Source organism: Equus quagga, chromosome 16 (assembly GCF_021613505.1).
Source record: "Equus quagga isolate Etosha38 chromosome 16, UCLA_HA_Equagga_1.0, whole genome shotgun sequence".
Classification (NCBI taxonomy): domain Eukaryota; kingdom Metazoa; phylum Chordata; class Mammalia; order Perissodactyla; family Equidae; genus Equus; species Equus quagga.
In genome coordinates this window covers 21326856-21352473 of record NC_060282.1, presented here as the reverse complement: position 1 = coordinate 21352473, position 25618 = coordinate 21326856, and the positions used below count along the sequence as shown (strand labels likewise).

The 25618-nt window shown below is 38.1% G+C and overlaps 1 long non-coding RNA gene across 1 annotated transcript in view; it reads right to left on the bottom strand.

Annotated features, from left to right (window-relative positions):
* LOC124227788 (uncharacterized) overlaps positions 1-9217 on the bottom strand; it is a 44004-nt gene extending 34787 nt beyond the window's left edge. Inside the window, exons 1-2 of the long non-coding RNA XR_006885555.1 lie at positions 9089-9217; positions 2393-2500 (exon numbers count right to left, since the gene is read on the bottom strand). This is a non-coding gene — a long non-coding RNA (uncharacterized LOC124227788). The remainder of the gene's footprint in view (positions 1-2392; positions 2501-9088) is intronic.
* Positions 9218-25618: the final 16401 nt, after the last annotated feature.

Here is a 25618-nt window from a genome sequence, read left to right as displayed (position 1 = left end):
GGACTCTGTGAGTGCTGCGGGAGGGAAGCTTGGTCTTGTGGGTCCCACGTGGTGAGGACATCAAGTCCTTTGCTTGGGATTCTGAAAGCATTCAGGCCTCTGCGGGAGAAATAGTATTCTAGGCTGGGAAACTACTCCCCGGCAATTTTAAATGACTCCTATCTTCCTCTCATATTACTGTGATGGATGTAACAGAAGGTGTTGTTTTAATTTAATTTTAAGAATGAAATATCACTTATTCCATGATGGCAATAACTTTCTAACTTTTGCAGTTATAAGTCACAGGAGTCTTGCCTCCAATCTTATCTCCTACTCTTATAGTCCTATGGAATAGAGCCACAAATTCATACTATAACGTATTATGAAACCCAGATATTTGATGAATGAGTATGCACTCTTTATAACATGGGTTTGGTCTACATTTTCAGCCTCTCCATTTGCTACCCACTTCTAGGTACACAGCTCCAAATCTAAACAGGTACTAGAAGTTTCCAAATGGGTTCATTTCTCTGATTTATGTTGCCTTTGTGTATTGGTCGCTGTTGTCTGCTTAGCAACCTTTCACTCATCCAGTGAAATGCAGCTCACACATCTCAGCTTACCAGAGGCCCTCAGGAGCTTCTTCCACTGCTCTCTTGGCACAGTTCGGCATGTTCCTGGCACGGCACTTTCTGTTGAGAGCAGAGATTATACCATATCCATCTTTGTGGCACGAAGGCCAAGGCAAAGTGTGCAGGATATATGTGACCAGTACATGGTTGCTCAATAACTACCTTGTAAATGGCGAATCCAGGAACACAATTCAACATCTGCTGGTGTCCCCTAGTCCTACTGTGTTAAGGGCAGCATTCTAGGAAGTAGGAGTGTTTTAGTTAGGGTCGTACATGAAAGACGTGGCACATGTAAATGAGGTAACTAAGAGTCGAAAAGGAGAACTTTTTATGAAGGAGTAGGCAGAGTTAAGGGAAATCATCAAGGGGTCATGAAACAGGTAGGGCACCAATAGCAGGGCCAGTAAGGCCAAGGTAAGGGATGGGTTACCAGAACTGGAGAGAACCAAGTGTGAGCGCTACCTGAGAGGAGCTGTGGCCTTAGAAGTAAGAAACCAATCTGCTGCCAGGCAAAAAGGGAAGCCAAGAGATCATTAGCTGACATGTCTCCTACTGCTCTCTGTTCTCCCACAAGTGCTTTCCATTGACCAATCCCAAAGGGAAATCAGAAGGTAAAGGATCCAGTTGTTGTAGGCTATAAAATTCAGCCTCCTGAGGGCTCTGAATGTGGTAGAGGCAGACAGAGATAGATTGAAACAAAAACATCCACCACAGAGAGTGAAGTCCAAACTCTCTTCTTCAACACTCAGAGGCAGATGCTGGCATACTAAGGCATCTGGGAGCCAGGATAAGATAAGGAAGTTGAAGAGCTTTGAAATTAGAAAGGCAGCAAGCAGTCAAAAGCCAGGCTTAATATGGGCAGTCCTAATAAAGCATCAGAGGAAAGAGCCAGACAGAATGGTGGAACCCAGGTGTGGGGCAATGGGCCACGAACCTGGGATTGAGCAAAGGAGTTTGAAGGAAAAATAGAAGGTGGGGCCAGGAGAAATTCTCTAAAACAACAGAGTTGGTTGTAGGGACTTTTTACAAAATATCTACAGATTTATTTACAGGTGAGGGAGGAGCTGCTAAGTCTGCAGAGCTGGTTTTGGCAGATACAAAGGGACTAAGATATGATTCTTAACTTTAAGAGCTTTCCAAATGGCTAAAACTAAAGGGGCCAGCCGTAATTCCAGAGTGCAGTCCACCCCTTGGCATATCCGAGCATCTCAGGTCTTTGAAGACTCTCCTGCGATTCCTAATCCTTGAGAACCATTTTTGAAACATTTCCAGAAGACCCTGAAATACTCTGATATCACAGGCATCATGTTTATAAAAGTGTGTGTGTGTATATATATATATATATACATATAGTATATAATATAGACATAATTACATATAATAAATATAATAATTACATAATTGTTAATATTATACATCAATTGACAATATATTAATTATTGATTAATTATATAATTATATATTAAATATATAATTATATTATGTCTATAATATTGCTATGTCTATAATATATAATTATATTCTCATGTTCTTCAAAAGAATTAGAGTAAGCTGGTATTTTTGAGTCTTTTAAATTCTAATCAAATCTCAACACATAGGACATGACTCAGAACTTTCTTCTCAATCTCAATCAGCTCAGTGAAGAGAAAGGTCATTTGCACAGGTAACAGTCACACTAAATATGCATCTCCGTAGTCCCTCTGTACCACCAGTTCTCCTTTCGTGCTGCTGTAGCCCAGAATCTTTTAATGGTGAGGAAAAGAAGCTCAGTTCACACTCACTGAAGCAAGGCTGAGGTGACTGTGGCTCGTCTGGATCCACGGCCTGAAAGGGCTCCGCCTTATCTGGGTCTCCTTCCCCTTCTAGGCTTCTTTCTCGAGACTCTCATCCTGTGATAGGAAAGACGGTCACCTGCACGCCCAGATTCTCCTCCGTCCACTTTACCAACTCCAGGGAAAATACATTGTGCCCTGCTGGCTGTGATACAATGTCCTGTTGTCCCCCAGGAGCTTGTTCTTGGTCTTATGCCCACCCCTGTGGCAAGAGAATGAGTGGGATGCGGGGGAGTAAGTGACACCTCCATTAACTCATGGAATCTCTGTGTCTCTCTTTGTCTTTCTATCTTTCTATCTATCTTTCTAGAAATAGATATATCTTTGTATGGAGTAGTAGTCTTTTGAATTATGTTGATTTGAATTGTACTGAAGCACAGAATGGGAAGAAGGGAAAGAAACAAATAAGGGGCATAGGTGTGCCATCACTCTACCTTCGTTCTGCCTGGGAGACATCACACATCACAATTACCTGCAACACTGATCCTTAGAAGTCCTAGACCTGAATTTTGTTCTTCTATCCAGTGGCCTAAGACCAGAAAGGATTTTAGATATAAATATCAGGAGGCACCAATACCCGTCTTGTTAAGTTGTAAGATGCCTCCTACACCCCTTCTTTCTTCTGTTCCCTCTCACCTCCCAGTTTCTCAGTTAACTTAGGCATATGCACTCGTTCCTGCCAAGTGATTCAACCCAGGGAAGCTGAAGCATGCCAAGGCTGCAAAAATAAATTTATTTACAGTTTCATATCTTATCTCAAAAATTCGTCTAAATGTCGCAATCTAATCCACAATGTGTTTATTTTAATATGAAACAAAATGTCTACCAGGCACTTAAGTAAAACTGATAGAGAGAAATGCAGGCCATATTTCTCCTTTGCACTGTACCTCGCTGGCACGCTGCTCTGAATACCTCAGTCCAATAAGCCAGACTGTGCTTACTGCCTCACACGAAACCCAAAATCGGGTAAGGCCTTTAGGATATATTGCCAGCTAGAAATCAATCCTACTGTGCCAGTATCACTTTGATATTCACTGAAATTTCAGTTTCCCCAAGTGTTTTGACGATTGCTAGCAATTTCCCAAATGAGGAACTCGCAACCATAGTTTTCTAAGAAGCAACTGCATCGAGGTATTTCAAATTGTTGTAAAGTACATGGCAATCTTATTGTCTATTTTTTTTTATCAAGTTGACATTTTTGAGGTGAAAGGCCTTTTTTTTTAACGATTTAAAGCAACATATTGCTGTTAAATTGACACATTATACCTGGCAATTTGACAGGGCCATCAGCCAGTTTGAGAAGGTGGAGTTGTTCAGGCTGCGAGGGTAAATGCACGCATGCTCTTCCCTTCTGCTGACCTGTCACTCTCGTTCTGCTCCTGGGAGAATGCTTTTGGCCATTGTTCTCCACCACCCCTGCTTCTATCTTCAGGGAAGCCCCTCCTCTTTCCTTATCCTCCTTGGCCACAACTGATGTGGGTGTTAGAGACCGTGCCTTCTTTTGGGGTTGTATAGCCTTTGAACTCTGATTTTTTCTTCAAAAGTTTGGGACTTAAGGATTGTTTTAGGTCTCACACAGTCAAAGGATTTTTTAAACCAGAGTTGTGGTTTCTTTAGCAATGCAATCCCTTCAAGAATTAGTAGCTTCTGATCTCCTTGCTTTTGGTTCCATGTGCCAGCAACCGCACACAAAGTGCTTTGATGGGAAGAGTTCTCAAACCTGATGTACTTCTCTGCTTCCTGATTCTCTGCTTGCCCAGCCCTCTCTCAAGTCAGTGACCATTTCTCTGAGGCTCTCTGGAACTGTAGGTGGGAAGTCTACATTCTTCATCTAATCTTTGCCCCACATCACTTTATTCAACTGAGGAGTTTTATTCAAACTTTTTCTTGAATGTCTTCTAACATCTCATCATTAACTATTTGGTATCCTCTAACATAGAAACATCCTAATTTCTGGACTCTATTCTTTTTCGATTCTACTTATATATTGGTCAGTTCTCTTCTGATTTTTTTTTAATAATAATCTTTCCAAAGGCAGACAATAATAGCCAATAGACATCAGTGCTCTTAGCCTAGTCATCCATTTCTACTAAAACTGCAAGTTCAAGGCTCCTGCCTGTTCCGTCTCCTGAGTTACTAGAGGCAACAGTCTTTCCAGCTGCTCTTCCATAGTATAAAATGGACAGCTAATTTCTTATATATCCTAGCCTCTGATATTGGCCTTCTTGTTGTCTAACAATGAAGCCAATGTTATATATTATAGCTTTTTTTAAAGCAATATGATTCAAAATACCAATTTCTTTATTAATTAGGATACACCAAGCTTTGTGTAAATAAATGTACCCTCAAAAGTGGTTTAACACAATAAAAGTTTGTTTATCATTCGCATCACAATGGAAAACAAATTGGGCAGCCTCTCCATCTTGTAGTGGTCCCCATGTGGAACCCTTGGCTTCCTAGGCCACCACAGCAGACAAAGAGAGAGCTGGAGGACTGCAGGGTGTGATTTTAAAGGCCAACCGTGGAAGGGGGGTTATATCATGACTGCCTACATTCTTCTGGCCAGAACTCAATAATTGGACCCTATCTAGTTACAAGGAAATGTAGCCTTTCTGTGAGATCTGGAAGAGGAAATGTTGGAGTAAACACATAACATTTTCTCTGCTACAGGCAACTACAAGCTAATAGTAGGTGCACAGGTTCTGATTTCACCATGTATTGGCTGTGCGTCATTAAGCAAGTTATTTAACCTCTATGAACTTTTATTTCCTTCTCTGTAAAGTGGGGATAATGAAAGGATAACTACATTAGAGGGTCATAGGTTTATATATATAAAGTAATTAGAACAAGGCTGGCATACAGTCAGTGCCTTATAAGGTTATATATGTGCCACATAGTAAATTGTTGGGATGTCGCTACACAGCACACCAGGATAATTAGCAAATGTGCCATTTTAGAGGAAGTAAGATATTTTTAAACCCTAGCCCACGTGACTCTACAGTCGAAATAATGTGTACCTTCATGTCTCATTTTGTGTCCTTTGATTTTTAGCTCATTTCAATTTTACATGATTTATTTTAGATTGTCTACTAAGTCAATGGGATGAGACACTAGTGAAAGCTCTTCAGATGGGGCTAATCTGGTTCTTGTTCAAGGAATATTCTTCCTAAGACTGTAGAGGAATTATCCGATTAATGACTATCAAATTTACCAGAAAGTGAGTCTGTATGCGAAAACATTCTTTCATTCATAAAATAATTTATTCATTTACCAAAACTGAATAAACATTTAATATGTGCCAGACACTGAGTTAAACAAAAAAGCTACGAATAATTGATTCTCTCTGTGGCGGTTGAAGCAGATTATATGCTTATGAGTAGAATTTACAATTATTTACATTTTTATAAATAAGAATTTGGAGTCTGAAAAGTTGCCATAGATGCTCTACTTTCTCCATTTAGCACAGGAAATTATAGAGTTAAGATTTACTTCTAGGACTGTCTCATTCCAGCACCTTCACTTTTTTTACCCCTCCAGCACGTTAGTCAGGGTGCTGGCAGGAAACAGCTAGTACACTCAAAATGGGTAAGTCACGGCAAGTTCTAAAAAGGAGCTATGAAAGAAATGTAGACAAAGTATGGGGAAACACAACGGCTAGTGTAGTACACTAGGGCTAGTGACAGCTGGGCACTGTTAATACTTGTAGTCTTGAAATGAAAAGAGGAGGTATCATTACCAGAAGACAGACAGAGAAGGTTACCTGTCAGAAAATGAGAATTTTGGTCCAGGGCTGTATCCAGCCCAATGTGATCCCACAGGGAAGAAACTGAGGCAATAAATACTCAGTGCTTCCCTCCTTTTTATCTCCTGTCAGTTACTCTCATTGGCCAAAATGAGTGGAAGCAGGAGAGCAAGGAAGCCCACTGATGAATAAGTCCTTATAGTGTAGCCTCCTGAAGAACAGAAGAAGGTGGGAAGAGAGGAAAGAGTGAATTTATTGGGAACATCAAAAGACATCCAACACAGAAAATGAAAGAGAATGAGTCTGAAGCGGCCAAAAAGATAACCATCACAACCACTTTAAAAATGGTGCACTCACCTAATTATATAGAATTTTTTTTAAAAAAAGTTATGTCAGTCAAGATTTTACAAAGGATTTAACTTAATTTTCACAGAAACAACTTTCTTTTACTATACATATTACCTCTGTTTATTAATATTTAGTCATTTTTTGTAGTAATAATTGAACTGGCAAAAACGGGTTTGGGAACAAACACGTTTGACTCTTAATAAGCACACATATCAATGAGTTGTAAAAATTAATAAAAGAAATCCCAACTAAAACTGAAGTCACAAAGGCCCATAGAAGGAGCTCTCACACTCCACAACTTGTCAATTACCCCAAACAGGAAGACATCAATTACAGCGTCGGTTAATTACAGTGACAGTTACAGACCCCAACAGGAGGAGATGTACCTTGTACTCCCAAACAAGAAGTGCAGCTACTTTACTGCTCCAGCTGGAGGAAAGAAGACTTCCTTCTTGCCCAGAAACGAGCCCAGCCAATGGAAAATGCTGCAGCTCAGCCAATGAGAAGCCATCATCCCCTGAACTTTTACTTTCCTCCAATGAATTTTCATTTTTTCCTTGGGGATGACTTCGTTTCCTTGTCCCCACCCTCCTTACTATAAAAGCCTTCTACGTTGTGTAGCCCCTCGGAGTATCTCTCTGTTTACCACATGAGATACTGCTCCATTCATGAATTGTTTATTAAAGCCAATCATATCTTCAAATTTACTCAGTTAAATTTTGTTTCTTAACAGAATGGTAGCTGAAGCAGCAGGCATAACCCAGATTCCCACTCCGCAAGAACTCAGTGGCCAGTGGAATAGGTCATTGTGATTTACCAAATGATGTAGCACATCAGTGAAACCAGCAAATCAGATTTGAAGGACAGAGAAGAGAGCTTCTAGTGAAGTTCTATGCTGAGCATCTGACTGTTTTGCTTGGTACCTTAAATAGAAAACATTTATCCGGCTAGAGTATTTGAAGTCATTTTTCCTAATCTTTTGTTCCTTATAGTATCAACAACAAAAATAATAAAATAAAAGATTTTAAGTATATATAAAATAATATAATAAAATAAATTAATAATGTAATATAAATATATAACTATAAAATAATACAAATAACTCAAATTAATATAATAAATAACATAAATAAATAATATATAAAATAAATAAATATAAAATAGGATATCAAAAATTATAGATACTCATCATAGATCTGATATTCTTGTGGTTGCACTATTTATTTACTTTATTATAAAATATTAATTGTAGAAAGTTGAAAGTGTAAAGAAACAATAATATCAATGATTTTACCACTTGAAGATAACTCTTGTTCATAAGCCAATTTATCTGGTAATTTATGAAAAACATAAAATATACTTAAATTATTTAAAATAAAACTAGAATAATGCTATATACTTTGTGTTATTATTTTTATTTTAAGTAAAATTAGTATACACTAAAATTCACACATTTTAGAAATGCAGTTCAATGAGTTTTGGCAAATGTGCATATCCATGTACCCAAGACCCTCAGCAAGATATGGAAGAGATCCATTACCCCAGAAACTCTCCTTATATTCCTTTCCAGTCAACCCCTTCAGCCTGTGGAAACCCCTGTTTTGATTTCTATGGATTAGTTTTGCCTATTCTAAAGCTTTATATAAATGGAAGCATGTAGAATATACTTTTTCTGTAATGCTTCTTTTGATCAGCATAATGCTTTGGAGGTTCATCCGTGTAGCTACGTGTATCATGTACCAGTAGTTACATTGCTAAGTAGTCTCAATTTGTTTATCCATTCACCTACTGATAGATATTTGGGGTGTTTTCAGATGTTGGTCCTTCTGTGAAAAAACCTTCTTTGATCATGTTTTTACAAATTTAGTGGACATGTGCTTTCACTACGTCTGGTTTTCAGAACCGGAAGATAAATTTATGTTGCTTCATGCTACTGAATTTAATTTGTTACAGCAGTAATATGAAACTAATACATTTTCTTTTATTATTTGTAGAATTGGTATATTCCAATAGCTCCTGGGTAGACACAACACCTTGAAATTTCTCTAATCTCGTTCCAAATTGCCACAGAAATCCATATCAGTTTACCTATAATCCCCAAATACAAGACACCTTAGGTCAGACATCTCTCCTAAACACAGAGTTCTTAAATAAAAGGGACAAAAAAGATGTGTGTTTCCAAGTGCACTGGGAGGCAGACAGGAAAAACTACTAGCAAGTATATTTCTGCTTTAAAATGAACAAATATGGTTGATACAAATATTTCCAGTAATCTAAGAACATCTACTATGATGAAACGCTCAATTTTATAAAAATTAAGGTATAATTGACATACTGAGAAAATCGTCTTGTTATTTCACCGCTTTTCAGACAAGTCTAAGCAGCACCAGAAGCTTCCGCTTGCCCCGGTACTGAACACCACACCTGTTCCCTTGGCATTCACACCTAATTCCTTTGTGCAACAGCTTTAGGCTATTCCCCCTCTTAAACGATGTGAAGGGCAACCCACTAACATTTTTGTGTTGCTCCTTTTCTCACTTACACTAAAACTTTACCTGCGTTCAGGGGTGTAATCAGCGTCTCCGTTGAATCAAGTGCACGGCTGAAAAAGAATATGTAGGAAGAAAGAGAGAGTTTTCTGATCTTCGGTCTCAAATGACAACATAAGCAGTCAGGTACATGGCCTTGGTCCAGCATTTCTACATATGTTATGTATTTTTACTTCCTTGTGTCAAGGAACAGGTAATGCTTTACCAAGAATGTAGACTAACTGGCTTGATTAGTTTTACATATTTTTTAAAAATTTAATGAAAACGAACAAAAAGTAAATGATTTCTTTAATTTTGGTTTCATTAAAACCTACTTATCTAATCCTTCAGTTAAACATTGAAAAATACATTTAAGAACATTTCCTTAAAGAGAGAAAAAAAGAAAAAAGGTGGGCTTAAAGGTTGGCTTTCTTATAGCAACACTGCAAACTCTAGCTCTGATTAAGAAAATACTTTTATTACCAAGCTTTTGCACCCTGGTTCATAAAACTTTCTGCATCAGTCTTGCAATGAAAAAATTCTCACACTTTTTTCTCCCCAAGATAAATTTTATAAAGCATAGATTATAGGAATTTTTTATTTTCATGTAAATCTGAGTCAGGGGCCTAGAGAAAGGAAAAACAGCTCTTATATTGTGCTTATCACTCTCTCTTTTTATTTCCTTGACAAATCAACCTGTTAAACCAATATGTATAAATTGCCCATTGTGGGCATTATTCTGAGATGCCAAGCATATGAAGAGGATAAGACAGAGCCCCAGCTTGAAACATGCCTTAAAACGGACAAATAAAATCTATTAGAGGGGCTGGCCCCATGCCTGAGTGGTTAGGTTTGCACACTCAGCTTTCGTGGCCCCGGGTTCATCAGTTCCGATCCTGGGCATGGACCTGGCAGTGCTCATCTAGCCATGCTGGGGTGCTGCCCCACATAGAAGAACTAGAGGCACCTACAACTAGGATAAACAACTACGTACTGGGGGGCTTTGGAGAGAAAAAAAAGAAGAAGATTGGCAACAGATGTTAGCTCAGGGCAAATCTTCCTCACCAAAAAAAGTGGTATAAATTTTAAAAAATAATAATCTGTTAGATATTTTTAAAAACCTATTGTTTTAAAAATCTCAATCAACAGATTCAATTTTCAATGATTTTGGAGGAGAGGGGCTCACAAAGGTTAAAAATACATATATGTGAAGATAACACTTCCCCCTACTCAAGGGCCATAATTAACTAGACTCAGTAAAAGATGAACAACTCATCCAGGTTTGCTCATAAAAGTCCCAGTTCTAAAACTGAAATCTCGTATGCCAAAACCCCCCTCAGTCCCAAGCAAGCTGAGACAGGTGGTCGCCCTCTTTATACATGACCAGATTCAAGTAAGTCTAATTTAAAAGAACTCACTGGCTTTCTCATGTATTCCTAGCATGGTGCTAGGAATAGTGGAGAATAGTATATGCACTAATTATTGCTCAATATGAGAGTCTGAACTTTTGACAAGGTAATACATGTAGTCAAATAGTATGTTTTAGTTCTATTTATCCCTTTATTTGAAAAAGCAACAAGAAAATTCAATGCCTTATACTACTCAAATAATAAAGAAATGCAAATCTTCAAATTGTCCAGTTTCAGTGACATTCCCTCTAGCAGTCACGTCACTCTGGTTGTACCAATTCTAGCCTACTCACACTAGAAATGTCATCTGAACATAGCAATTTATAATTACCGAGGGAACAATAACTTTGAATTATTTCCCGTTAGGGCTTTGCATCTATATTTTTAAGTGACAGTGTGAATGAATATCTGTTTTTATACTGATTTAAATATTTCAGGACATGAGGGAAAAGTATTATATCATTTGCTTTTTCAAAATTTCTGCTATTGAGGCCAGCCCAGTGGCATAATGCTTAGGTTTCGAGCACTCTGCTTCAGTGGCCTGGGGATTGCGAGTTGGGATCCTGGGTGCAGACCTACACACTGTTCATTCAAGCCGTGTTGTGGTGGCATCCTACATGCAGAGTGGATTAAGATTGGTAAAGGTATTGGCTCAGGGATAATCTTCCTCAAGCAAAAAGAGGAAGATTGGCAACAGATGTTAGCTCAGGGCCAATCTTACTCACCAAAAGAAAAAAAATACTGCTTTTAGAGTAATTTGGAACCTAGAACAAACACATTAGTTCAATCCAAGTATGATATATTTTCTTTTCATGCAACTAAGTTAAAACCTGGTGAGCTATCATTTGGCTTTCAAAATTGCACAATTTTATTGACTGAATAAAGTGAGGTCTCCATTTCGATTTGGGCTCTCAGTATTTCAGATTCATATTTTTTCTATTTCTATGATTTTTTAAATCACAGTTTTCAAAAGGTAACAGATTTTGACTTATTTATCACACTAAATTTAATCATGAAAAAATGACATTTAACTTCAATAGAATCCTCAAATCTTCAGGTAGTCACTTATGATTACCTTAGGTTCTCAATAAATAATTGCTGAGGAAACACTCCAACAAAGTAATTCCATTCGCTAAAGATATGAAGGTTAGTATTAATAGTAATAAATAATACTTACTTGTTCCCACACTGGGATAGAGTATCTATGTTGATTATCGCATAGATGTCTCATATTTAGTGTCCTGAAAAGAACTGCTAATTTGATTTGGTTATCTCCCAAATCAGCCCCTCTCCCTCCTCCTGTCCTCTCCTCAGCTCTGGAAGTGGCATGACCACCCCACTTAGTGAATTAGCTAGAAGCCTAGGTTGCAATCATGAGTCCCACTTTTCTCCTCTCCATTCCCTTGCACCAATTGCCATCAAGCCCTCTCTATTCTGTCATAAATGTATCTGGATCCATCTCCTTCTCTACATCTTCACTCCAGCCACCTTAGACCAGACTGCTATTGTCACTTTCCTGGATCACCGCAGGAGCCTCCTAACCATGCACTCTCCACTCTTGCCTGTTCTAAATCCATACAACCTTGAGAGTATGCTTAAAACATACTTTCATACTTGAAGTGACTTTGGGGTCACTTAACTTATCCATTTCAAAACCGTGCAATGGTTTTCTGTTGCACGTGGAACAAAGTCCAAATTTCTAACACTAGCCTATGTTACCTTGAAGGATCAGGCTTTGCTTAGCACTTCAGATTCGTTTTCTGCCACTCTTTTGACACACTGCTGGCTTTACCTCCACGGATTCTGTCTTAGTCCATTCAGGCTGCCATAACAAAAACAGCACGAGCTAGGTAGCATATAAACAATAGAAATTTATTTTTCACAGTTCTGGAGGCTGGAAAGTCCAAGATCAAGGTGCCAGCAGATTCGATGTCTCATGAGGGCCCACTGTCTTTTTCATAGCTAGCCATCTTTTTTCTGTGTTCTCACGTTATGGACAGGATGAGCAAGCTCTTTGGGGTTTCTTTTATAAGGAGACTAATCTCATTCATGAGGGCTCCATCTTCATGACTTAACCACCTCCCAAAGGCCCCACCTCCTAATACCATCACACTGAGGGTTAGGTTTCAACATATGAATGTTGGGAGGTGGGGGGCACACAATCATTCAGCCTGTAGCAGATTCCACAAGGAAGAAAAGGTTCTTCCCAGATTTAGGGCCCTCACACAGACATTCTCCCTCCTATGAAAGATTCTCCTTCTTTTCGCATTCCTTAAATGTCGCCTCCTCAGAGATGCCTTCCCTGACCACTCTATCCAGAGTAAAAAGTTACTGTCCTTCTGACACTTATTATGACTTATAATCATTTGCTTTTTTGCCTCTGTGCTGTGTGTGGTATCTTCCCATGACAAAAATGTAAGATCCACGAAGCCAGAGCTTGGATGTCTTGCCCACTTTCTATTTCTAGCACCCAGAACAATGTGTAAAACAAACTGAGTCAGGACCTGTTGCAGAGTAGGTATTTCATGACTGTTTGTGAATGAATGTTAAACACTATGTCTTATATCACTTAATCCTTAGTGAGAGATAGATACTATTAATAGCACCATTTTACAGATGGGAAAACTGAAACTTCAACTTTCGGTGTAATTTGCCTGTGGTCTCACAGGTAGAAAGTGGTGATGTCAGAATTGAACCACATCAGTCCACTCTGCAGCCCAGGTTATCACTGGCCTGAGACTCTGGAACTACAGGCTCTGAGGAGCTGGAGCAAATCAAACATGAGCCCTAAAGACCCCTCTTCGGGCAGATTAGGGATTATAGAATTGTGATTTCTCTAACTTTACCATTCCTTCTGCATTTCTTAGCTGGAATTTCTTCTAGTACAAAGGGAGACTTTATACTGCATGTGTTTCATATACTTCTTATTGTGGGCAATTGAAATGACTAAATAACATGGATTCTAAAACTCAGGTAGGAATTTTGAACAGACTTAAAAAATATTCTGTGACTACAGAGAGTAACAATGGGTACCTCTTTCTGTTTTCCCTCCCTGCCGTTATTGGTCAGGATTCTTCCTCTTATCTAGCCAACAAGCAATTATTATCTCCTTAAAAGCTCAGTGACAAGAGAGATCATGCATTTTCCGTTAAAACAAATTATAGTTATTAGAAATCTCCCTGCAGAGATATTATATTGAAATATCATACATTGAGTTGTTTAAGTCTTGGGAGTGATGGGTTTAAGGTGACTTTAGCAATCATTGGTAGAATAATCATAAGCTAAAACTTCCCAAAACACCAAAACTGATTCACTCTCTCACTCCTACAACCTTCCGCTCTTTTCTTCATACCCTTTCTAGATGGTCTCAAAAGAGAAATTTGGCGACAGTATTGTGGAAGAAGAAATAAGGGAAGAGGTTTCTTTCCCACCTAAATCCTGTTATCGTATCCATAAATTAAGTGGGAAAAGAAGCAACAACAACAGTGAACATAAATACAGCTCCATCAGAGATCCAGATGAGCCAATTGACCTCAAGCCACGACTCAGGAAGAGCCAGTGAAAACCAGAGATCACCCAAGATAGAAAACAAGAGGATTGATGGTCAAAAAAAGGGCTCAAGCCTTGGAAAGAAGTACATAAAAATGACTGCTGCCATCACACTCACTTGGGTTTAGTGTCTGCTTATGGGGGACTTTTAGTCTATTTGGTTCGGAGTCACTGGGCATGGGGGGAAGTGCTGATTCTCCTGGTTGGTGGGTAGAAAGGAAGAGAGATATGCAGGGAAATCTTAAATTTTGATTATGGAATTTTTGTCATGGGGACCTGATTCATCCACAGGTCTACAATGGTATATGTCCCCAACAGGAATTTATCTGTGTAAAGAATAACCTACTAGGAAACAAGGTAACCTAAGAGGAGAGGAGAATTGAGCAACATGAGAAGGAGAGAGTGTTACTTGGTATCTCTCTAGAAAGCTTTCTCAGCATGGAACACAGAGTGAATTTGCCCATTGTAGGCTACAGAAAATCCAATGACGCTTTGTCACACTTAGGGTTCCTGCCCCTTGTGGCCTTGGTAACCTTGGTTCCTGGAGGGAAGCCCTCAGAGTATTCACAATCAATGGCTCCAAAATCGAAAGGAGTCAGGACCAAGGGAAAGAAGCAGCATGATGTGCTTGGAGAAAGAGGAAGCAGCACCCTTGGTATTTTCAGTCTTTTCCATGATGGATGGCGCCTGCAGCCAAAGTGACCGAGACGATGTACAAAATACCCCCAGGCACTCCCAGAAATAATTCAGAGAGCTCAAGGTCCTGAAAAGGAAATGAGACAACAGAGCAAATCTGTGCTTTACAGTTAATGTGACTCCATTAGCTCCTCAGACAGGTATAGCCAAGGAAAACATGTACCATAGATAGTGCACATGTGTATAAAAATTTTAAATCTCCTGCCATCACGATTATTATGTTTCAATACAGGGAGCTGAAATAAGAAATATAAAAGGAACTTGAAAATTATGTCAATGTTTCATATCACACAAAGGACATATTCAAGGTAATTCTTGAGAATAAATAAGATAAGTGTGTGTGTGTGTGTGTGTGTGTGTGTGTTTTCTAAAGGGAAATAAATCAAGTATTCCACCTTTCCTGGTGTTATCTTCTTTCTTTAGTTTTATTCCTATTCAGTTTGATTCCACAGTATGCCATGCTAATATCCTAAACTCCCTTATTCTTTTGTTCTTTCATGGCTACCCCGTGGCAAATAGCGGACCAATCACCAAGAATCCAGCTACCCATCTCTTCTGTGACTACATCTGGGTTGATGAGGACTACTTTGAAAAGTCCCATTACTGGGAAAATTGACATCACTATGAATATGCATTCAGCATTCTCAGCTGAGCCCTTACTGTGGATCACAAGGACAACCCTATTATTCTAGTCATTGTGCGCATCCTCTCCTTACAATAATTCTTTCTCTACATTTCTCAAACATTTCATGTCTCCACGTTGCCACTCCCTCTCAGCAGATGATCTCAAGTAATTCCCCAAATTCTCTGGAGAAATTGAGGCCATCAGATGAAATTCATCTCAAATTCCAGTCTTGAAATCTATAAAAATACTCAAATTTACTCCCAAATTTTACGCTTCATTGTTTTGATGACCTTCTTAGGAATCTAGCATGTTTAGTTATCTTCTCTCCTTTCCATCATCAGTCAAATATATTCAGCTGTCTTTTACATATATGTATGTGTACATGTATCTATGTGTGCACTGCATATGTATGTGTGCATGTATGTAATGTATGGGTGTATGTATGCTTGCGTGTATATGTATGTATTTGTATATGTGTGTTTGTGTGTGTGTGTGTGTATGGATTCTCCCTGAAGACTAACTACCCTTCCAGCTACTATCCTAACTCTTTTCCTTTTCACAACAAAATATCACGGAATTGTCTACATTTACTCTCTTGCTTCTCATTCCTCTCTTAACCTTCTACTTCTACCATTCCACTAAAAGTGCTCTTGCTGAGTCACTAATAATTTAAACATTACCAAAAGGTATACTATTAAAAGTAAACATTACTAAAGTATACTTTTCAGTGCTCACTTCATCTTATCGCTTAGCCTCATTCAACAGAGAGTTCTTTTTCTTGAAACAATCCATTTGGCTTCCCTGATGCCTCTGTTTCTGATTTTTTTCTCTATTTCTCTGGCCACACTGGTCTCCATTGGTGGGTCACACTCCTCCACGCAGCAATGGGATATTGGAGTTCCCTGGGGCTCTGTCCAGTACTCTCTTCTTAGGCAATCACTAACATTTTCAAGGCTTCCATTACTATATGTATCTTCTGCCCAAATCTGTGTCTGAGCCCATGACTTATAGATACAACTGTCCACTCAGACTTTCCATTTGGATTTCTCATAAGCACCTAGAACTCTACTTTACCAAAGAAGAATTCCTGAACCTTCTCTGTTTCTTATGGGCATTCATGAGACTATGTATTCATTCTTCCCTGATCCCCACCTTCCCTGTATCACTTTGCACAGCCAGTCATCCAGGCCTGCCGATTCTGTCTCTAAAATGCTCTCTGAATCCATCTCTGGTGGCACCACCCGAGTACATGTTTCCATCATCTCCTATCTGGAATAATATAATAAAAATAGAACAGTCTTCCAATTGGTCTCCTGCATCTCACATTGCCACTCTTGGGTCACCACTGAATCCACTCTCCTCATAGCAGCCAGTAAGATCTCTTTAAAACCATAATTGTGATTAATGAAGCTCCTCTGTTAAGGTCCTTTAATAATTTCCTATTGTCTTTAGGATAAAATCCAAAATCCTTAATAATTCTTTTAAGACGTTTCAAGAATTGGCCCAGTCTTCCTTCTTGCCCTTTTTGTACAATCGTCTTCTTTTCAGACCTATTAAGCTTTCTTAAGACCCTTGAACACGACAGGCTCTTTTCCTTGAGTCATCACACAGGCAGTTGCTCCTGCATAGAAGGCTCTTGCTCTTTTCTGTGCCAGCACACTCTTCCCGTCCCAGATTAATGATCTCCCCCTTGGGGAAGTTTTCCCTCATCATCACCACCCCCTCAGATCACGCCTTATGCCTACCTGTATCATATCCTAGTGCATAATCAGGGTTCAAAAATATTTGTTCACTGACTTTTTAATTCACTCCCAGTTCAGAAAGGCCTGAAAGCTACTAAAACTTGATGTGAAGCAGGAGAAATGAAGGACTATTCACCCTAGCACTTGCCCAAAGTCAGTCTTACTCAAAGGAGATACTGTAGGTGGAAATGGAAAACGCCTTACCGCCCAGCTGTCAAGAAAGGCCCTGATAATTTGCTACACGGCCAATTGCTGTCAAAATTCTGTTTCTCCTTCTATTGAAATGTGGTAGTAGGCAACTCCAATAACATTTGGAATCCAACCCACAAATATCTCACTCCAAGACAGAATAAAGTGCTAAAACTCATTAGTTTTCCTTGAGTGACACTCTCCCTAAGGCCAGGAACATGAGCCAAATGTCTGTGAAGAGGTTTTTATAACTACCTGTACCTTAAGCATACACGGGTATTATGTTTTATTGACTTCATTGTATGATATAGTCAGAGTATCTGATACAATATGTGAAAGGCTTGGATTTTCCTACTGTAAGATGAAGTCCATATGTAAATAATTATCCTGTTAACATGGCACTTATTTGGAAAACTGACTGCATATTGCAACACTGTAAATTAAGCAAAACAAGCAGTTATTTCAAGCGGACTTTTCCTAGCATGAAATCTTTGCTGTAAGATTTGTCCCATAAGTAACAAATTTAAATGAAGTAATAAATCAAATGTCTTGTGTATACATACTTTGACTGAAGAAAAAGGCCTTAGCAGATAACCTTACCAGATAATGATTTTAAGACGGAAGCAACTATTACAACAGGATTATTCAAACCTTTGTCTTTTCACAGATTCGAATTAGCTGAAGATTGAACATATCCACGAAGGGACTCTGAATATCACCAACATTAATATGATTGAATTATCATGGATTTTAAAGATGAATAATGGCTACTTAATGCTCTTTCCTCTCAAAATTCTCTAGTGGAAAGTGACCAGGTGTTTCCTTTTATTTCTTTTTAACTTGTAAATGTGTATATAAAACCATCATGAGAAAGTATTAAGCCTAAAGATATTAATTCCCTGATACAGTGTTTTAATACCCAATTAAAACTTCCCATTTGGGGAATAGAAGTGAGATGGTGGAACTGGTTGACTAGAGAAGATTCTTTTTTTTTAGTTACTTATTAAGCAACCTATCAACTATTTTTGTATTCCCAATTTTTTTCGCCTGGAATTGTAAGCACATTCTAACTTTCCCTAATACTTTTGATTAATACAGAAAAGTGTTTTATTTCTAACAATGTTGTAATGTTTTGTTCTTTCCCAAATCTGTCTGTCAAGTAAAACAAGACAATCTCATTATCTTATATGATTATTCTTAGCCTGTAAGGAATTTTTAGCCTGAGATTTTCTCAATAAAGCAAACACATTGCTATACAAATAATGACTGTATATTTCTCAGATTCACAAAAAATATATATTCATGGTGAATATATAAACCTTTAAACATGTAATGAAACTTCTAAAAAATGAAATAAAATATCCAAATATTTAAATACAGATTCAATTTCTTAAAATTCTTCTCCAACTTATTCACGCACAATTAACAACCAAAAGTTCTCTACTTTAATCTGTACTTTAGCTGGTTGTAGAATAAACACATTTTGCTCAATCAGTTTAACACAGACAAACAGCAGTAGTTAATCTACCAGAGAGAAATTGGGGCACGTCTATCAGCTATCTGACAGCAGAATCATGTCCAAAAAAAGTTTGGTGACAAGTAATTGAGAAACCGCCTGAATGCATTTTGGACTTTGATTTCTGAACAATTTTCAAGAAGTTCAGTACTGGCCAATTATGCAGTAGCATGCTTGGAAAACAGGAAACTGTCTTGAGAGGAAGTTATTGCTGTCATTTGTAAGATATCTCAGACGGCTCATTCAAGGACAGGTAAGGTATTTGGCTGTGAAGCAGCTATACTGTACTGGAAAGCAAAATAGTCACAAGAAATGGATATGGATCCTGGCTCTCCCACACTACTCTCGTGTATAATCTTGGGCAAGTCATTTAATGTTCTAGTCTCAATTTTATCATCCTTTAAAAGGCTATAATAGCTGCTTCAAAGGATTGTAATAAGGCTTTATAAGATTATAAAAGGGAAAGTGTTTTCTGTTCTAAAGGACTGCTCATCTAAGAAATGATGATTATTATTCCCCATACAATAGTCCTTGCCATGGCATTAGTAAACTTATGACCTTGGATGTTGAGTTCTAAAGACTGTACAACCTTTTCCTCTTGATTGTAGGTGTGAATGAATCAACGTTTAGAGAACATCTGAGAACTGTTAAAATAGTAAAGTAAATATGACTCATCTGGAATGAGATGGGTTTATGTCCAACCTTTGAACTCTTACATATCATCTATAGCTGGCTAAAGCTTGCGATATTAACTGGATAGGACAATTTATTTGTGCTTTATAGGGTTGTCTTCCTTCATATAAGAGATATAACCTGAAATGCTACATACAAAGTGACTCATATTGGAAATAGGCTATTATTTAGATTAAAGAAATGCTGTGGCAAATCTTTTACAGTATAAAGAATCCTTCAGTGTAGAAAAATAATGGTCTTGTGAATTGGATTTTTATGTGCCTAGTATTCTAAAAGTAGGAATATACTTCACCAGGATTTTCTCTTGACTTGAGAGCCTCACTCATGAACTAGACAAAGTGTCTACACTGGACCAAGAGACAATACAAATGAAGAATTAAAACATTGTTCTTTGAATAGCCTCTTACTGAAATCATTGTCTTTGGTGGATAAAATTCTGTTCGTATCCATATCACCCATTTAGCGGTAGCCTCTCCTTCTGCAACTGGAGTCACAGTCACCCTCTAATTGGAGTACTACCCTCTTTGTATCAGTCCCTGAACATCAGCATCTGTATCATAGATACTGACTCTTGACTACCCATCCTGACCTGTTTGCTCCATTTGATTATGTCCAGTCAGAGCTTCTGCTTTTGTCTCCCTCTGTTTGTTTGTATCTTTGTCATTTTTGTTGTTTCCTATGTGATAGGGCTCATTAGAGTTAAAGGATTCATTTGGATGACATCTTAGTTCCCATTGTTCCTTTGCCTCACCTTGAATCCCTTACAATTTAGTTCTGCTTGGAGCCAGGCAACGGCAACATTCACTCCTCAATTAGCCCCAACTTCAGGCTGGCTTTCCTATCTGGGAAGATCCCAGGACCTCCTGTTGGCCCTGGAGTGAGGGTTTATGGAGTCTTAATATGTTTTTAATGAAGTATAGTTGATAGACAATATTATATTTGTTTCAGGTGTACCAGATGTGACTGGACATTGGTATACATTATGAAATTATCACCACTACAAGTCTAGCAACCAAATATGACCATACAAATTTCCTACAATATTATTGACTATATTCACAATGCTGTACATTACATCTCCATGACTTATTTATTTTATAACTGGAAGTTTGTACCTCTTAAACCCCTTCACTTATTGAGTCTTGATTTTCTTAAAAAAGATTTTCAGGGGCTGGCCCAGTGGCTTGGTGTTTAAGTTTGCACCCTCCACTTCAACGGCCTGGGGTTCCCAGGTTCGGATCCTGGGCGGGGACCTAGGCACAGCTTGTCAAGCCATGCTGTGGTGGTGTCCCAAATACAAAATAGAAGAAGATGGGCACAGATGTTAGCTCAGGGACAATCTTACTCAAGCAAAAAGAGATGTTAGTTCAGGGCCAGATGTTCTCACCAAAACAGATGTTGGCTCCGGGCCAGTCTTTCTCACCAAAAACAGTAAAAAGATTTCCAAAGTCAGGTTTATTTTGAGTTGAAAGTGACAGCAAGCCAACAAAAAACTAGTTGAGCCAAAAAATGAAATTTATTGGAAAACTTGTAACCACAAAAAGAGCAAATAAAGTCCAGGGGTCAACTGGGAATAGAAACTCTAATGTCTCCAGAACATACTACATGTCTTCTATCCACATATTGACTTCATTTTTTTTAGGAAAGATTTTCCCACCAGCAGGAAACAGAATCTGGCAGCAGTTCCAGCTTCAGTCTTCCAGAATCGTCACCAGAAAATGACTGATTCTTGATGCTTCTTTCCCCAAATTAAAACATCAGGGAAAAGTTCTCTAGTTTGTCCGGTTTGGGCAAAGATTCATTCCCAGACCAATCAGCTAAGGTCAGCTAGTGCGTGATGTTGCTTTGGATTTATTTACCCAGCTTAGATCATTAAGTGTGGCTGGGACTTATAAGAAGTGGCAGCTCTTATTCAAATTAGACGGCTATAATGGGAGAAAGACCATTTCCCAGAAGGAGGGAATTAGGGTGGAGAAACAACTTCCAGAAGAAGGAGGGGAGAATGACTGGACAGACAAGGCAATGACTGTTCATTGGGATGGATATCCAGTTGGCATATTATTTTTTGATCTTTTGCTTTCCCTGTTTCCCCCATTAACTCCCTGCTTTTTGTTTATATCAAATTTTTCTTGAAGTCAAGGTGACTAATGGATAGGAAAAGCAAATGAATTTGAAAAATGTTCTACTGGAGAATTAACACTTTCTGAGTGCTGGATAAATTTCAGAAATATCTTCCATAATCTTTTTTTCCCCTCCCTCAAACAACCCTGAAGTGAGATATCCTCATTCCCAAACAAACATAAGAATAATCAGGGATGATCATTAACTGCTTCAAGATGACAAAACTTGCATGGGCCAAGCTGCAACGGAAGATCTTTCTATATTCAACGGGAAAGGGGAAAACGCATCGCGGCTGGCGCAGACATGATTCGTGAGGACACTTGTGAGGAGGCAGTACTTGGTGTTCAGGGTTCATCTTTACACATCTACCCCACAAAAGAGATTTGTTACTTTTCAGGTATCAAGTCCAAGAACAACCCAGGCCTTCTTCCTGAATTATTAGTAAGGGAAGTATAAATAAATAATTGCTCTCCATTCTTTTCTTTGGGATCTGTTTTACTCACCATCACAGGATTGAGATGGAAAGTTGAGATTAGGGTGTAGACCTAGAGAAATGGAGCCAAGGAGGCCAGCTGTCCTGCTGAGTATAGCTCACGCTAAAGGCTTTCTCACGGCATTAAATGATAAGAAGACTCTATTGGGATTTTGTGGAAAGTCTTTAAAAAGTAAATAGGATGATTTTTCCTAAAATCTCCCTTTGGCATAATGCCTTCTTGAATCTATGGAGGTGTTAGCCAGCTATTGGAGGATTCCTGGGTCTTGTGCTTTTGTCAAATGCCATTGCATCCTGAATAAGAATTGACAAGAGATGACTATAGAGAGAGAGCATGAAAGACGATAGGATATTCACAGAATACAGTTGAAGCCCTTCTTTTCAACTGATTACAGTTAACACTCACCCACTATATACAGGCCTTGTGCTTGGCTCCAGGCATACAAAAATGTGTCCCTTCCTTCAAATTGACAGTATAGTGCATGAGCTTTGATGTATTCCTGAGTTGAAAACTTTAAATTAATTCTAAAGATAATTCTGTGATGTGAGTACCAAGTGTGGTGAGTACTTGGCATAAATCACAGGCCACTTTGACAACAGAGTCACAGCTAACATCACTCCCATACTGGAGATAAAGGAACTAACATGAAAATCCATGCAGTGAATAACTGGCCAAGGCAGGATTTGAGTCCATCTGACTGGCTCTGGAGCCACATACCTGTCCCATTCCTCCATGCTCCCATGCTGAAACTGCAAATGGGAGATGAATTCTTGTCTTTCCCTTTCCTCTCTTCTCCCCTTATGCATTTGGCAGAGAACTGGGAAATAAATCTGAGATGTGCTCACTGATCTGAGCATGACACTCAATAGAATTAATTTGCTTCTGACAGTTCACTCCATGTTTGTTTAAGCTTATATTTAATTTATGATAAAGTTGTAAAACAGCATGACCTGGAAAACTGAAATGAAATCACAGAGCTTTTACCTACCTAATTTCCATGCCTAGAATTCCAACCAATTCTGAAGAGTCAATTTGGTTATTAAAAGAGCTCTTAGATGGAAAAGTATTACTTGAGAGAATACTAATATGCAAAAAATGATTCTGATGTGAGAACAGTTTCTTGACTTTATTTTTGAGCTCAGGTACATTCTATTTTAACAAAGATCTTCTCAAATTATATGGATCAAGTTTTCATTTTACCCTCTCAATATTTTTTATCACATATTTCTCATCTCTGATTACCATTTAGGCAGGCAAAATTCCATCTACAACCAACATCATTTGAATTAAAGTCTATAATCACTTGAAGACCCTGACAAAAATAATACCCTAACAAACATATTGTGAGTGTATGGGAATTCAGCAAAACTCTTTATTTAATCCTAAATGAGACCAGTTTTAGTGGATGATATTATTGTCACTAGTATACAAATGAGGATTGAAGTGGTTGAGTCAACTGGTCAACACTCCATCTGGTGCAGCAGGGATGTGAATTGAAAAGGCTTGTCTTGGCTTTCCCAGACTTCAGTGATCTTTCTTCCACTCATCCTCGGTCCACGGTAAAGATGAGATGATTTCTTCCTCATCCTCTGTGCAATATTTTTAACATTTCATGGATCTCTTGGACACTCATTTAATATTCAGTACTTACTACTTAAACATCTGTTTCCTGAAAGGCACTATGCCAGGCAGTGTTTGGGATAGAGATCCACAAGACCCAAACTATGCCCTTGTGGAGTTTCAACTTTAGTCTGTGAACAAATGCAAATATCCCAATATGCAGAATTCCAGAAAATAGATCATTTTAAAAGTACCATGTGAGAGGCATGTTTTAAATGCCATGGGATTTAACAGGAAAGGGAGGTCACATCTAGTGGTGGATGTGAGATGATATCGTGGAGTAATGGCATCTGGGCACCTTGTTGAGCCCTCAAAGATGGGGAGGATTTCAGCAGGAAGGAGTGGGAACGACGGAAGAGGATGTTACATAATCAAGAGCATAAAAGTGAGCCTGCACAGGAATGTTAAGGCACTTGTGACGTGTCCAGTTCAATCTGGAATGTGTAAGAAGGTTGTGAAAGGTAAATCCTAAAGACTGAATTAGGAGCCGGATGATAAGGTGCAGGAATATCAGTCTAAGAAACTCACTATTGGGATCACATATTTTCCATGTTAAGCTAAATTGATGTTAGTTATTTATGAACACTGTTATATGTAGCCGAATTTAAAGCAATCTGTTGGCTGTTTAAAAAACATAATAAAAAATCAACCTAAGGAATTGCTGCTACACTGGTGCTTACTTTTCGTGAACTAGTCTCATAATTACTCGTCTAAAGTTGATCTAGGTGTTTTGTTACAATCAGGTTAATTTTTATTTCTCAGTCTACAGTAAATAAGGACAATCTACTCTTAGAAGAAATTTCTTTTTGAGTTACCAGTCTATTCAGATGTAATGGTATTTTAAAATAAAATACAAAGTTTTTAATATATAGTGCTAAAAAGAATGTATGTGAATAGACAGAATAATCTAACCTTAAAGAACATTGTGATTGTTTGCTTCAGATTATTGTGCTTTATTTAGTGTTTTAAACGTCAGTCTTTAGGACTGAAAGATTCACCACCTAGCCAGTCCTAAGTTTGTTAGTAGCTTTGATGAGCTCTTTAAGTAGAAAACAGAAGTCGGCGAGGCCTAGATCAGAAAGAAGTTTGCATCCATGGCAGAAGTTTCCTACACAATAGCATTACTGGCAACAAATATTCAGAGACGTGTGAATTCAGCCTTGATTCATTAAAACTCTCCTGATGTATTGTTAAACAGCACCATTTATCTCAAATAAGATACATAGTCTAGAAAAGAACAGAAGGTCACAAGATATGAATCATTTAGAAAAGAATAAACATAGATTCAGATTATTAGAAAAAAACTTAAAATGCATAAGGAATTCTTGCAAATCAACAAGATAATAGGCATAGAACCAAGCAAGGGAAAAAAGGCAAAAATAGGAATAGGCAGTGTTCAGAAGGGGATTACTAAATGGAGCAAAATCATATGAAGAGGTGCTCCAGCCCACCAGTAGTATGAGTCATGCAGGGAGGGAGGGAGGGAAAGATGAAGTGTAATTATAAGGAAAGGATACTTTCATTTCATTTAGCTAGTTTGTGTTGAATAGTTACCAAGTACCAGGCACTGAACAGTACCACTTAGTCAACAGTCTAGAAATTAAATATTCAAAAAATTGTTATCCTTCAGAGTAATCATCTTGGGAAGCTATATTCTCATTTTTCCAGGCTGGCATAGCTCAGAATATTTCTAGAATTGCTATACTTTGAAATTTGATTATTTCAAGCATATTTGAGTGCCACCAGGAAGCAGGAACAAAAAAAAAGATATCATTACTTTGTAATCATAACTTGTTTTAATGTTATATATTTTTATAATGTATTAACATATATATTTATATGTATATAAATATATATAAATATGTGTGTATATATGTACACATACATACACACGTATATATAT